Consider the following 13,477-nt stretch of genomic DNA (forward strand, 5'->3'; position numbering starts at 1 on the left):
CCATTATATTTTTATTGTATTTGAAGGAATTGGTCTTTCTGCATGATGGGAAAAATAATTAGGTTATATGTATTCTTAACCCAAACAAAATGGGCATTCACTCTTAAAATAATAGAATTCGATGACTGAGAAATTTAAGTGAATTTTACAGTAAGTTCATTTTTATAAGGATATGAGTGACACAGTCATAACGTGAAGGCTATTTGTTTCAGTCGTTTGGAGGTGACTTTGTTCGTTAATGAGATATTCAAGCGATATACCAATAATGTAAATATAATCTGTTTCTGTGTCTGTCCTTTCTGTCCCTTCCTTTCCATTGACACATTGCTGTCACATACTGGTTACGAGTTGAGGGACTAGTAATAAGATTATTGAAAGACACTGATCGCTTCTTTTGTTTGCTGATCGGATTGAGGAATGCTATATGAATAAAATCTCTATATATTTTTATGAGAACCAATCCACGGGTAAATAATAATGGCAAATGATAATTATAGCATCGAAGTATTCGTGAAAAGCAAACTATTCTTATTAGTATTTTACTTCATGATTAAAGGTTCGTTATAACTCAACAGGAAACCGAAGCAATAGTAAAATAAGGGCGTTTTTCACTGAAATTGTACAGACGAAAACCTCGCAACCAACCAAACTTTCGATGTTACAGGATATTCAAGGATTTTCACGTCTTCTTTCTTGTATCATTTACGATTTTATTTGATACCATCACTTTCTCGCGATTTTAATCGCAGTAATATGTACATATGTATGATTGCTATATACACGAAGCATTCCCTAACTTGATCAGTTTGGCCTTTTCAGCTTCCTGTATATAACAATATTTATAATACTACTGCGGACTTTGTTTTTTGTTTATGTTTTTTCGTTTATTTCCTACATGGTATTAGATTAAGTTAAAAGTTTTTCAAGATAATAAAAAAACTAAAACACTTTAGAAACAAAAACGTTGAGAAAATGAGCGGCTACGCGATAAAACCCAAGAGAAATTAGTGGAGTAATTGGAAAGTAGTAGAGGGGAAAGGTCAAGGAAGATGATGTCTGTAATAATAAAATCTCTCCTTTATAGTATTAAAGCCCCCGAACATGGTCTCTTGAGGTCGAACAAGGGGACCAAGTATCCTCAGTGTTTTTTTTATCGTTCTCATCCTTTTTTCCCCCCTTTTTATATGGAGTAGTAAAACCCTGTGACTAATATCTAGATCAAAAGTTTCCTGAAAAAAATGCCATATAATAGGTTAAATATTTCGTGTATGGGGTGGAAATAAATATTATATTTATACTTTTGAAGAATAGATTAATATACACATAAGTTATGCTAGGATAGAACAACTAAAATAAATGGCTGTATAATTCACTCAAGACAAATACGTTCCATAAGAAGGAATTGTTATGACCTTCAAAGAGTGAAAGCGAAAATAAGCAGGTTTAAAGACGAGGAAGTAAGAGAGAATAGACTTCAAAACTCATTGATCGTGGGAGAGGACGCAGTGAGGTGAATATCACAGTGTGTGTGTATGCATAGGTTCAGTGCAATACTTATGAGCCTATTGTCCAAGTGAAAAAAGCGAAAATGTTCGGTTTTTACCAGAACCCAGACGTTTAAAAAGTCCCATGAAATTATCACAAATTATTAGATTAAATTTTCCCCTCGTCTTCCCTTTAAAGCTGAGAGGAACCAGGCGTGGTATGCTCAACTAGGCAACCTATTAACATTATGGGACAATGTGTCTACATTTATTGTTGGAAACGTCCTCTTGTGCAGACTTTTATTGCTTCGACTACAGGAAACATCAAAATAGGTAAAATCATCAAATTCCCATTTTCTTTATCACTTCGATTTTTCTCTCTCTCATCAAATATATTATGCTAAAGGTTACTGAATGATATGATGACTATGTGTATCTTCGTTTTGTAGCAGACAAGATTAAACCTTTTAAAAGCTTTGGATTCATCTAGTGTAAAAATATTGGTTATGAAAATTAAAACAAGCCTCGGTTAATATTATTATCATTGTAACTCGAACGATGATAATAGCAGCAGTGACGATATTGAAATATTTATAATGATAGTTTGAGATGTCATCTATAAAAGTAGATTCCATTTTTATCGACATTTCCTATTTTCCTTATAGCGACATGTGAATCCCAAATATCTTCTTACATATATGTCTGGGAAACCCGTTTGGCTAAATAAGTGATGTATATTTTGTTACATAATGCCACAGGGTTGCTTCCATCACGAATACATCAATAGATGATGTCAGTTACATCTTCTGAGGGTTCTTCAACATCGGAAATCAGTAAAGCCTATTGTCTATATTCATGACACCTCGAGGCCTGACTCTGCGGTCGAGTGCCGGCGGTATGCTCTCTCAAGATCCACTAATGGATTTTTCTTTTCCCTTTTTCATTGTTTCTTGTTCTTCGTATTCATGAGCTCTGAGGTGGATGAATTATCAATGATCAACTTCCCAAATAACAGAATATTCAGTAATTCATTATCATTTTTTTTTTCACAACGACTTCCATAACCGTTCATATTATGTTTGAGGCGTCAAATAAACGAATTGAAACACAAGGACTTTGCAGAGGAAAACTAACCAAAGATCTCTAATCATGTTAACGCAACGGGAAAGTGTAACTGATATTAGTATCAAGTTCCTATTAAACAAGCCTTAGTTCCAACATTGCTTTTATTTTTTTTTTCTTTATCTTTGCTCCGCTGTTTCCACTGTCACATCGACACAGCATTTATTTTGTTGCATTATACTTGACATTTGCTGTTACATGCGAGTGGTATAATTGTTTAGTTCTGAGTATTCATGACATTAATTATTGCTGCTCTAATGTTTCATGGTAGTAATATTGCCTGATTCCTTTTTCTCCGTAAACGTTCTTTTAAATGATGCTATTTCATCACGAGTTCATGCACAAACAGACAAGCATGTACTATATGCACCTTTAATGTTACATGTTATGTAATGATTTTGAAAGAAGAGGTTTGAGAAAGCAGTCAATTTATCAGTCTTTCTCTTTTTTCTACTTTTTTTTTTGCTTGTTTAGTTTGAATTTGAATATGTTGGACGTCGCAGCTTGGCTTTGGTTATTTATTCTATGATTTTTCTCTAAGTTGTTACAAAGAATATATAATTCTTTTAAGAATTGTAAACCTTTATGTTGATCAGAGGCTAAGAAAAGGAGCTACAATAGTACCATACATAAATCATCTACAAAGCTGTGCGAGATTTCGAACTTAAAAAAAAAAAAAAAAAAAAAAAAAAAAAAAAAAAAATATGATGCAATTAAAATGTTAAATGTTTTGCGTATCTATTACCATTATACCTTAATTTATGGATAGTTAATTTTCTCGAGCATTTAGTTATTTTCTAAATAATTTCTTGGCTTTTAGGTGCACAATACGTAAGCGCTTCATATAAACTCAGTAATCTAATGTGTGAGGAGGGTGTGGAAAAGGTTTACAATACGTCTGATGACGTCCTTGAATATGATGGCGCTTTTTTTCTTATCGCTCACCGAGATTATATAACCCATGACCCAATATTTCGTCTTTTGTTCTCAAATCAAAAGCTCAGTCATACGAGACAGAGAGAAAGAATACTTGCATAATTCCATTTAATTTCAGCACAAACAGCAACGCATAAGGTAGTTAATCCATTGAAATTATGGGCACGTAGAAAACCCTCCAAGTTTACGTATTGCTGAAGTGAACCTTTATAAACCAATATGTAATTTCTGCTTTTCTTTTTATTATGATTTAGTTCACGTTCAATGATTTTGAGACGAAGTAGAAGAAATGTAATCACTATGGTCATTCCTTAATAATGATTCAAAACTTGAAGAGATAATAAAATAAGAATCCAGACAAACTGTCAACGTGAATTCACTTGAATGTTCACGGTCTCGAAATTAAAAGCTTGACCTGAAACAGCGAATCCGAGATATGAGATTGTCGGTGTATCTACCGCTTCCAATTAGCTGTCTTGTAGTCTTCTCTTCATGAATCCAGAAGTTTCTCGAGAGGATATATTTGCCCCTTGATGAAAACTCAGACTTTTTAGTGTAGTAATAGTTTTGGATTTTGTAATCTACTATTACTACTACTACTATCACCACCAATACTATAATTGTAATATTTTTTTTTTTAAATAATGGCTATCTCAACTCACTTTATTTTGTATAGAATTTTCCGTATTCTTTTCATTACTGACTACAGCTACTACTATATAATAATAATGATAATAATAACAATAATAAAAATATAATAAAAAATAATAATAATAATAAAATAATAATAATAATAATAATAATAATAATAATTTATAATAATAATAATAATAATAATAATAATAATAATAATAATAATAATAATAATATAATAATAATAATAATATGCTGGAAGAAGACCTTCATTAATACAAGTATTATTGAAAATAATGGCTATTTCAGTCGCGTTTATTTTGTATAGAAGTTTCTTTATTCTTCTTATTGCTGACTTTTCTTCTGTACTCAAATTGGCTATCAAAACGACAAATGAGGGATTCATGTCAAAATAGTATATTCAATTTGACAAATACCGCCGGTTTTTTTGTTTTTTTTTACATGAATCTCCATTTGGCGTTTTGATAGCAAACTTGAGTACAGAAGAAAAGCCAGCAATAAGAAGAATAGAGAATTTTCTATACAAAATAAGCGCGGCTGAAATAGCCATTATTTTCAATATAACTTGTATCAATTAAGGTCTTCTTCCAGCATACTATCATTATTATTATTATTATTATTATTATTATTATTATTATTATTATTATTATTATTATTATTATTATTATTATTATTATTATTATTATATAGTAATAGATGTAGTAGTAATAGTAGCAGTACTAGTAGAACCAGGTTAAGCATTTAAACTTTATTCAATATCATAAAGTATTTTAAGATTTTATATATAAATGGGAGATACTGAAAAGAAAAAAAATTAATCATACAAATAAATCGAGTCGCAAGAGAGTGAAGTGCAGGGAATCAGTGAGGATGAATGCATGTTACAAGTGAAACTGTTACAGGCAATTTTGTGGTTAAGAATTTTTTCGTAGAACCATTCTGGTGATAAATGAAGATCAATTATAGTTCGCGCCATAAATGATAGCATCACTGCAAATACCGAACTGAATGTGAACAAAAACTGGCGTTTTTATATGTTTTCAGTAGCTAGTGTTATGTCTGGTTTGATCCTCACGCTAGCATCACAAGTCTTTGAAGCATACTGCGTGATTATCTGTGCCTGCAGCTCTAGAGCCTCTAATAACAAAGAGAAGCATAAGGAATGTAAATAAGATTAAAACTGTCATGATTGCGCACCTTTAATTCTCGCTATAAGAGAGGCAAGGGGAATATATTTAATTAAACCGCTGTATTTGGGAAATTTTTAATTAATTACACTCCAGGACGCAGAGTAGATCTATATCGGTTGTAATTCGAGAACTAAAAAGAATGAAGGTATATGGGCATACACTAGGTTAGATATATATGTTGTGATATTTACTATGTATATATATGTGTGTATGTGTGTGTGCGATTGTAGTAAACACTATAACCTCTTAACCTGAGATTCAAACATAAGAATATAAAGAAATTCTGACCTCCCTGTCAGAACTCGAACCCGCATCCGGAGTAGCAGAATGAGGTCACATTACCGACCTGACCACAAGATCAGTTCTGTGACAAGAACGGTTTCTAATAATCCAGATACGGGTTCGAATCCTGCTACAGATGTCAAAATTTCTTCATGTTTAGGCATAAGGATTTGATTTTAGCGACAAGAGTAATTTAAAAAAGTGTGAGGAATTCGTGAAGTTAGGAAGGTATTTTAAAGAAAAAGTTACCTGGGGTTACATGGGAGGCTTTGGGTCACATTTAAATATTTTAATGTTAACCCCTCGCTATTTAAACTTCGTTAAATGATTCGTAGTATTCTTAACCAAAACAGAATACAATAGGTAACCCTTCTAAGATATATAACTTATTAGAGGAAATGCAAGTCATGTATATAATCCTTATCGCGAAAATCAGATTATATGTCCTTTTATAAGAATTGGAATAAAAATGTTTGTTCATCAATATATTTCATATTTATATTTTTCCAGAATGTAATGTCTCCACAACAAGTCTGGAACAACATAAATAATACGTAAAACAAAATCTTCTTGCTCATGCATAAATTTATCATCTGTGAACACGAGTATTCATTAGAACATTAGAACGTGTTGTTCAAAGTGAACTATTGTACGCTGCTGATATAAATTTCTTTACATAATTATTATCGAAGCTGCAGTAACTCAGCTGACTTAAAGAAGCAGTCTAGACGTTAGTGAATCACGATTCTCGGTGGACAGAGTAATTCGGTCTGCTTATGAATGAGCTTAAAGATGCCGTTAAAGTCGTTTGTCACGCAACATTGTTTAAAGAGTCCACGGTAATTTACCCTGATTAAACCGTCGGGTTAAATGGGAGAGACTTTAATATATAGAGCTTTGTAGCCCATGAAAGTTGACATTAGGTCTCTGTAAAGCCATATGACTCTAGTTGTTCCTTTTCATGCGACTCCGCTCGTGTGACAGTTTACATATCCTCTTTTCAGGAATGCGTGCGAACCGACGCAAGCATAAATATATATATATGTATAGTATATATATATATATATATATATATATATATATATATATATATATATATATATATATATATTGTTACAACTTTATTTATTTGTATTTGTTTTTGCTTGAGATGCGATGATCAACCAATAGATGGCGGCGTAGGTTGGATCAGGAAGTGTGATGTTTTTGTATTTATCCTCCTTGGTTTTCTATCAAGTGTAAAGTTCTGTTGTTTTGATCCTTTCAAAAGTTTACTTGGCTACTTAGTTTCGTCCGTATCAGTGTGTCTCCTGGAATTGTAGTGACAATAAGTGGAATATACTAACTAATATTACGAAAGAGTGCAAAGTCATATTATTAATATGGGTAAAGTATTGATACTCTTGTATTATTCTATGTACGTGACTTAGCCATCTGAAGTGTGTTTCTCTGTATTAAGTGAGTACGAGTTATTCTAGTATTTTTTCGCTATAATGAGTTTATTGACATATTATGTATTTCTTTATTTTTGTGTAAAGAGTGTTAATACTCGGTTTATTGCATCCCTTGATTTCTCTACTGTAAATGTTTATTGGGTTTCGGTAATGTTAAATTAATTGTTAAATAATAATAATTATATTAATTTTTAACGGTGTTTGAATATTGCCTGGGTAAGCAAAATATTTACGTTTCCCTATCTAATAACTTAAGAGTATTAGAAGCAGATCGTAACAAGTGGGGGCCTGTCCGGGATTGAAATTTGTTAGCCCTCGTAATGTTTGTATAATGATCGTTGTGCAAGATTTGTTATATGCGTATTGACGTATTGTCAAATTTATTTCCTTTTGTGCAGTTTATCTAAGTGATAATTAATATATTAAGTTGATAATTATGGAGTCCTTTAACATTAGTGAGTTTAATTAATGTAAATACTTAGAAGTAAACAAGTTACAAATTGAATTTGTGGGTTTCTTTTTCAATTAGTGAGTTTGTTGAAAATCCTACGAGTGGATATTTGAGTTCGCACCGGATGCGAAAGGATGATTGGTTAGAGATCGCTAGTCACTATAAGTTTGATAAAGATATAAAGAAAGCGTGGCGTAAGTCTCAGGTTAAGAGTAACGTAATATCGAAGTTAGTCGATGATGGATTTCTCTCGGAAGAGGCCTTTGATTTATGTGACGAAGGTAGTTCAGTCTTGGAGGTAAAAAGAATAGAAATTCAGTATGCAAGAGAAAGAGAGGAACTTGAACGTCAGGACAGATCAAAAAGGGAGGAACTTGAGCGTCAGGACAGGTTAAAAAGGGAAGAACTTGAGCGTCAAGACAGGTTAAATAGAGAAGAAAAAGAATATCAGTTAAAGTTAGAAGCCCTCAAGAGTGGAAGTAAAGTAAAATTTCTCTTATTGACGAAGATATGGCCTGATGTAAGTAAGTTTACTAAGATTGTGCCTAAATTTGATGAGTCAGAACCTGATGAATTTTTTTCACTTTTCGAGAAGTTAGCTCAAAGTTTAAGTTGGCCTAAAGAGGTCTGGCCTGTGATTATTCAACCTGCTTTGGTAGGAAAAGCTAGGTCTGCCTTTCTAGCTTTGGATGCTAGTGAGTGCAAGGATTATGATTTTTATCAAAGATAGTATACTTAAGATATATGAACTTACTCCTGAGTATTATCGTTTGCGATTTAGAAGGTTTCGTAAATGTGATAAACAATCATATGTAGAGTATACCCATAGTATTGTTAAACTTCATGATAAGTGGATTAAAGCAGCTGGAGTCACGTGCATGGAAGAGTATAGAGAGTTGATGTTACTTGAACAATTTTTAAGAGGAACTCCTGTTGATGTACAGAGATATTTGTTTGAAAGAGAAGTCACAACTTTGCAGAGAGCTACTACTCTGGCTGAGAATTTTGGTCTGTTAAAGCCATTTAAAAGGGGAAACAATTCCAGGAGATCACCACATACATCACCTTGTAAATCATTGCAGAATTCACCACATAATAGTCCTGGCCGGAGTAAAAATAAAGGCCAAGGGAAGGACTATGCTGGAAGTAATAATAGTACTGTTGTGAAATGTTATTTTTGTGGTGAGGTTGGACATATTCGTAGAAATTGTCCTGAACGGCTTAAAAACAAAAGACAGGGAGTGTAGCTTGTTCTCTCCCGAGAATGTGTAGGTATGGTAAAGAAAAGTCTCCTCTGGTTAGAGAGGCATTTAAACCTTTCTGTTTTAAAGGAAAACTTTGTGTTCCAGATGCATGTTCCAATGGAATCTCTGTCAGGATAGTACGAGATACAGGTTTGTCGCACAGCTTGGTGGTCAGAGATGCAGTTCCTGGGATAGAGAATTGTATGACTCAAGATAGTGTAATTCTGAAGAGCATTGGTGGACTGACTACAGTACCCAGAGCAAAGTTGCATGTGGATTGTAATTTGTTTACAGGGAATACTGTTGTAGGAGTTGTTGATTCATTACCTATACCTAACATTGATTTTCTATTAGGAAATGATATCGCTGGTGCCAGAGTGATTCCAGATCCTGTTGTTGTGGATACTCCTCTGATTGAAAATCCAGTGAAGGACCTAGAAGAGAAAGCCATGTTTCAGTCATGTGTCGTTGAACACAGCCTGAGGACTTTGGATACTGCAAAGAATTTGATTTGTACGGATGCTGTTCATGCTGATGTCGCCAGTAGGTGTTATGTAGTAGAGGAGCTAGAGCAGAGAAACTCTCCTCTGATAGAAGACAAGGTAGATAAAGTCAACAATGAAAATGACTGTAAGCCAGACAACGCTATTGTGGAGGTTTGTGAATCTTCTTTACTAGAGTGTAATATTTTGGATTCAGTTTCATAATCTGTTTGAAATGAAGGACTTTGATATTAGAGATGCTCAAGCTAATGATCATTCTTTACAACAAATGTTTAATGAAGCTGTTTCAGAGAGTGAAATCACTACGGAAGCGACTTGCTATTATTTAAAGACAGGAATACTGATGAGAAAGTACAGAGCTCTTTCTACTCCTGCTAATGCTTCATGGGACGTGAAGTACCAATTAGTTGTACCTTTAGGATTGAGAGAAGAAATAATCCGGATTGCCCATGTTGAATACATCTTGCCCATCTTGGAGTGAAGAAGACCACACTCAATATTCTGCAATATTTTTATTGGCCTGGAATAAGAGAAGATGTAAAGAATTTTGTAAAGTATGTGATACTTGTCAAAAGGTAGGTAAACCTAATCAGCCTATAAAGCCAGTACCTTTATCTCCACAGATTGTATGTAGTGTTCCATTCGAGAAAGTTATTTTGGATTGTGTTGGTCCATTGCCTAAGTCTAAGAAACAAAACCAGTATTTGATGACTGTTATGTGCAGTAGCATAAGGTATCCAGATGCTGTACCTCTGCGTAATATTTCTGCTAAAACATTAATTCCTCATCTAGTTAAGATTTTCACCCAATATGGAATACCTAGGATTGTCCAGACCGATCGTGGAACTAATTTTACGTCTACATTATTTCAGGAAGTAATGAAAGTAATGGGTATTAAACATTCTATGTCCACAGTATATCATCCTCAAAGTCAAGGTTGTCTTGAAAGATTTCACCAGACGCTAAAAGCAGGATTGACTAAGTTTTGTGAAGAAACTGGCAAAGACTGGGAGGAAGGATTGCCGTTTGTTTTATATGCTGTGAGGAATGCTCATCAGGAAAGTCTTGGATCATCTCCCGCGAATTACTTTATGGAAGACAAATTAGAGGACCACTTAAAGTATTATACGACACTTGGTTAGACTATAGTGAAGTGTCAGTTTGGGAGAATATGCAACTAAGTTAAGAGAAAAACTTGAGTATTCACGTAAGTTCGCCCATCAACATTTGTTTAAAGCTCAGCATTCTATGAAGAAAACTTTGATAGTAAAGCAGAGAAAGAGAGAATTTAAAGTAGGAGATAGAGTTTGATGTTAACTCCTATGAAGAAAACCTTTGAAAGCAGATATGAAGGACCATTTACTGTGATGAGTAAAAATCAGAATGTATATGAAATATCTACTCCAGGTAAAAGGATGAGATCGGAAAATAGTACATATAAACAGATTAAAACTTTATTCTGATAAGGAGAAAACTGAAGAAAGTATTGCCGTTGCTAGCTTGGTTCTTGTTGACAAGTCTTCTGATAAAGTATCTGATAACCATCTTATAAAAAACAGATGTTCGATTATCCAATTCTGACACTATTAACCACCTGAAATCTAAATTACATCATTTAACCCCTCTTCCATTGCAGGATATAGAAAGGTTGTTGAATCTTTTCCAGCGATTTGTGGAGACATACCAACACAAACTAGTCTTGTGGAAGTTGAGATACAGCTTAAAGTGGTCGACTCAATTCCAGTTAAGAGCGCTCCGTACCGAGTGTCTCCATATAAAAGACCATCATGAAAAAAGAGGTAGATTTCTTGCTAGAACATGGTTTGCCGAAGCCAGCCATAGTCCATGGTCCTCTCCATGTGTACTAGTAGGAAAATCAGACGGTACATATCGGTTATGCACAGATTATCGTCAGGTAAACCAACTTACTGTTTTTCTGATTGCTATCGTTACCCAGAATTGACTATCTTATTGACATGGTAAGCTCATCGAAATTTATATCTCGAATAGATCTTCTTAAAGGTTACTATCAACTACCATTGTCAGAATCCTCAAACCCATAACTGCGTTTGTAACCCCAAGTGGACTTTTTCAATACAAAGTGTTACCTTTTGGATTAAAGAATGCTACAGCTATATTTCAGAGGCTCATGAATGATGAAGGATTTACCAAATGTTGCAGTATACTTGGATGACATTATTGTTTTTACAGATACTTGGATAGCCACTTAGAGACGTTTTTAGGAAGGTATTCGCTCGGTTGAAAAGCTGCAAACCTTACCCTGAATTTGGCGAAGAGTGACTTTGGTTATGCCCGAATTCAGTATCTTGGATACGTTGTTGGGAGTGGAGAAGTCGCACCGTTAATGCCAAGGTGAAACGACATCTTAACAGTGAAGGAACCTACCTGTCGGAAGGAAGAATTCACGCTTCCTGGGGATGGTGGGGTACTACAGAAGGATTCTGCAAGAATTTCTCGGAACTTGTTTTTCCAGCAGCAAGAAAAAGTTCCAGTGGACTTCAGAGTGCCAGGAGGCATTCGATAAAGCTAAGACTTTGTTAGTCTCAAGCCCAATTCTCAAATCTCCTGATTTTGGAAGTCCGTTTATCCTTGAAGTGGATGCCAGTGAGATTGGAGCAGGAGCAGTTCTATTGCAGAGAAGCCAAGATTCCTTATTACATCCAGTGATGTACAGCTCGCAAAAGTTTAAACCCCATCAGCGTAACTACTCTATGATAGAAAAGGAAGCTCTTAGTTTACTTTTGGCTTTGGAGAAGTTTGATACTTATCTTCATTCGTCCCCATACACTATTGAAGTGTGTACTGATCATCAACCGCTTACGTTCTTGCAGAGAATGAAGACTAAGAATAAGAGACTGACGAGATGGTGGTTATCTTTACAAGATTATGATCTACATGTGAGTCACATCAAGGGAAAGGATAATTTGCGTGCAGATTTTTTATCCAGGCATCCTGTAATGTAAAATGGTAAATATTTGTCCTTGGTATATTATGAATTGTAATTTTTGTTTATCCTCATTGGTTGTAATGATGATTTTAAGGAGGGAGGTATGTTACAACTTGTATTTGTTTTTGCTTGAGATGCGATGATCAACCAATAGATGGCGGCGTAGGTTGGATCAGGAAGTGTGATGTTTTTGTATTTATCCTCCTTGGTTTTCTATCAAGTGTAAAGTTCTGTTGTTTTGATCCTTTCAAAAGTTTACTTGGCTACTTAGTTTCGTCCGTATCAGTGTGTCTCCTGGAATTGTAGTGAATATAAGTAGAATATACTAACTAATATTACGAAAGAGTGCAAAGTCATATTATTAATATGGGTAAAGTATTGATTCTCTTGTATTATTCTATGTACGTGACTTAGCCATCTGAAGTGTTTTCTCTGTATTAAGTGAGTACGAGTTATTCTAGTATTTTTTCGCTATAATGAGTTTATTGACATATTATGTATTTCTTTGTGTAAAGAGTGTTAATACTCGGTTTATTGCATCCCGTGATTTCTCTACTGTAAATGTTTATTGGGTTTCGGTAATGTTAAATTAATTATTAAATAATGATAATTATATTAATTTTTAACGGTGTTTGAATAATTGCCTTGGGTAAGCAAAATATTTACGTTTCCCTATCTAATAACTTAAGAGTATTAGAAGCAGATCGTAACAATATATATATATATATATATATATATATATATATATATATATATATATATATATATATATATATATATATATATTCCATTTAAGCTAAATAACTTCTAATCTCACTATTTTGGCTTTAATCCATATGACATTCTCTAATTCAGTGTTACACCTGTTATCTCCAATCTAGCTTTCCGTGATCTTGATGAACCAAGCAAACAATGATATAAATGGAAGCTTTTCTGCTTTGCTCCAAACACGACTATCATATTAATTTTCCCTTTTCAAAGAACTGGATACACGATCCTATTGTATCTCCATCTCATCTCAGGCACTCTCGTATTTCAGAACATGTTTAAGACACCTATTTCCTACTTGTTCTGCAAAAGGTAAAATTTTCTTCTTAATGCCTACAGGCGTCACTTTTGTTCATCCTTTCACCATGAGGTACATTAACACTCTTATTCCATCTTCTGTACTTTCTTATACTTAATGAAC

At 33.9% G+C, this 13,477-nt stretch overlaps 1 pseudogene; it reads left to right on the plus strand.

Annotated features, from left to right (window-relative positions):
* Positions 1-7,697: 7,697 nt before the first annotated feature.
* On the plus strand, positions 7,698-9,350 carry LOC135221337 (uncharacterized; annotated as a pseudogene).
* The last annotated feature ends 4,127 nt before the right edge of the window (positions 9,351-13,477 follow it).

The sequence above is a fragment of the Macrobrachium nipponense genome, chromosome 2, assembly GCF_015104395.2.
Source record: "Macrobrachium nipponense isolate FS-2020 chromosome 2, ASM1510439v2, whole genome shotgun sequence".
Classification (NCBI taxonomy): Eukaryota; Metazoa; Arthropoda; class Malacostraca; order Decapoda; family Palaemonidae; genus Macrobrachium; species Macrobrachium nipponense.